Consider the following 3,130-nt stretch of genomic DNA (forward strand, 5'->3'; position numbering starts at 1 on the left):
CGGAGTGGGGTAGATGGGAGGGGAGGGGGGGGAGGGAGCTCGTCGAAGACCCTAAGACTCCGAGGACGTAGGTAAGGAAGACGCACAGGGCGCAGGTTAGAATAGCCCGAGAATCCCTGCTGTGTAATATATGGTGGGCCAGCTCCTTTGAACGGCGCGGATCTGTCTCCACCGCGGACTCCTTAGCGGTCCATTGAAACTTACCTTCTATAATTGATATGGATGTCTTTTCGGGCCATAGTCGAACATCGGGCCGGTTATTTAAATTGTAAGACGGCCGTTGTACCCGATCCTACGTCAATTATCAACACGTACCTTCTCCGTCATTCGCCGCCTTGTAGTTTCCGTGCCCCGTTTCCTCCCCGCCGGAACTTCACTTCACATTTTGACTCTCGGTGCCGGCATCAAATTTCTTTTTTTTGCGTTAATCGCAAACGTTCGACGGACGAATTTTTGTATTGGGAATTTTTGAAAAAATTTTTTTTTCGAATCTCATCCGTCACCCTCGCTATACCATTGACCAAGTACATAGTCGATCCTTGCGTGACTCTTTGGATGAATGCTCAGTTTTTGCACGGTGTCTATGGGGTAAGGGGAGTCTAAAAAATTGCGGACCTGAGGTTGCTGATACGCAAACGTAAGTGAGGTTCAAGGGTCGGCACATTGATTCGCTCCAGTACGGGACTACTTACCGATAGGAGTGTACTTTGCATTAATTTTGTTCAGGGTCCCCTGACTTTTGGGACTCGTGTAAAATTTAAGAGGCCCCAAGGCATAACCTCTGGTCGAGCCAGCGGAAGATTACGATCTAAGTATCTCCAGAAACAAATGCCGAATGCAACTCGACCAGTGCCCGGGCCCTTTGTCGGCTCGACGGGGCCCTGTTGCGTACCAACACCTGCACAGACAGTAGAGCCGTATTATTGCGAGGGCTTCCTCGCTGAGAAAGTGTGGGTCTGTCATAAAGCGCGGTTATTGATTGCGTTTGCGGGAAAGCAGCGCAAAGCGTTCCCCGTCCGCCTGTATAATTCTGCCCATCCGGCTGCGCTTTTGTTAGTTGTGTCTTCATTAGGGTAATGCCAGCCGCGCTGCCAGTGGATATCATGCTCGTTATACTGGAAAATTAAATAGTCCCCTGGAACTGAGTCGACCGAGTGACTCTTGGCTTTCCAAGTAACAGTGGTTAGGACTGACCTGGCTCTTGGACATTCGTCAGCCGTGAGATCGAGACAGAGGTCATCTTCTTGGATCAGGTGCACGTGGTTACGCGCTTATGGATCCTATGGGAAAAAATGAATCATAATAGAAAATCCTGGCGTTGGCGTATTTCAGGTCCCTTTAATGAAATCATGTCCAGGACATTTGTCCACGTGGGATTCCTGGGGCCACGGTGAAATTTTCCAGCCGATCGCCACCGACCAGGTCCAAAGGAACACAGGACAGACAGCGCTGGCCCAAGGAAACAGGTAGAAATTGCACGGACAATGGCGGGACTTGGAAAGAAAAATCGTTTTTTAACTCGGTCTGACCTCTTGCCTGGTGAACGAAGCGATGACGTTTATTTGGGTCGTGGTAATTTGTTTTTTTTTTTTCTTTTCTTTTCTTTGACTCACCCCGGGGAGGCGTGGCGGGAAAATTAAAATTTTTCGGGTCCCCGTGGATACCGGGGACCGTCATTCTCGTACCTGGGTGCGATCGTTTGTCATCGTTAAAATAATTTTCTTTGTCTGGCACCGTTTACCTACAACCAGAACGATCGTTGCCACGGGAGCCACGTTTTTCTCTACGGATCAAAGAGATCAATAGGATTTCACGTGTTCCACCTAAACATGCATTGCCTTTGACAACTAAGAGGATAACCTGTTAACGCTGTCAAAAAAAAAAAAAAACATATGCAGCCCTCCTCGAAAGGGGTTGACGTCACAGGGTGATTCCGGAAGCCCCGTAATTGAAAGCCCAGAGGCCAATAGTCGTCCCGTGCGTATCGGGAGGCAGGATCGCGTTGAGTTCGGGTGTATATCATATCACAACAAAGAACAAGCGAGGCGCAGGGAGCTTAAGGCCAATTAGCGTGCTGGATCACTCATTAGGGCCTGACATCATTAGACCCACCTGCAGGCCTAGTGGGAGCGCAAACCCAGAGCTCAGCGTAGTACCGGAGATCGTAGCCGATCCCGCTTCACCCCGGTACAGTTCACCGGCGGACCAGTCCGCGTCTCTGAGCTCGCTTGGATGCTTACCCCAGTATCTCCAGTATCCCCGGTATCCCCGTGACTCCGATACCGATCTCCATTGTCATTTGTTTGTCTAACTTAGCGGATTAGTGCCAGTCATCCGCGTCAAAGGCGGCCGCCGTGCGATCGGTCCTCGATACCGGAATGAGAACCCGATCTGTCCGCTCTCCTTCTTGGCCACCCCTGAGCGGTTCCTGGTCCATGTAATACAAGGGGCTGCGCGGAAAGAGCAATTAATCCCTAGCTCGGGATCGATCGATCCGAGCTTAAGCCACTCCTCGTGCCCCGTGATCCTCGGACGTGAGTCCGAGGTCCCTTATCAGGTAGCAGACAGAAAGGACACAGGATGACAGTCGATCCTCGACGCTTTGAGAACGTCTGTTCTCCAGCCTCCGAGTCATGTTCAGAATTTCCGAACGAAACGACCCAATGCGCGCGAGCCTGGCTGGTCGTTCGGTCGCTACTTCATTGGTCATCCGGTCGTCTGGTTCCTTCGGGTGCCGCATGGTTCCGTTTGGTCTCCCCCCACGGCGAAGCCTCATCGTGCATATAAGACTTTTTCTTCGAATTCAAATGCGCTCTGAGCGCCGCTGAAACGGTCCACGGGCAGCGCGGCGTTACTCGTAAATACGGCGCTCTGAAAGCATCACGGCCGTACAAAGAGGCCACGACGTCTCAATCCGAGCTCCTTGGAGGGTCCCCGTTGGCGTATAACCCTGCCGTTCTCCCCGGGCTCTCTCGTATCCCTAGCGAAAGCGTGCAGAGTCGCGAAAGGGGTACCACACACCGGGCCTCACAGATCACCCCGATATCTGCGCGACCAGATCTCTCCAGTTCGTCCAAGCCAGAGCTACACACCACTCGATACTCCTCTTCTTCTTCTTTTACTATTTCTT

This window comes from Cephus cinctus, unplaced genomic scaffold (assembly GCF_000341935.2).
Source record: "Cephus cinctus unplaced genomic scaffold, Ccin1 Ccin1_scaffold0132, whole genome shotgun sequence".
Lineage (NCBI taxonomy): Eukaryota > Metazoa > Arthropoda > Insecta > Hymenoptera > Cephidae > Cephus > Cephus cinctus.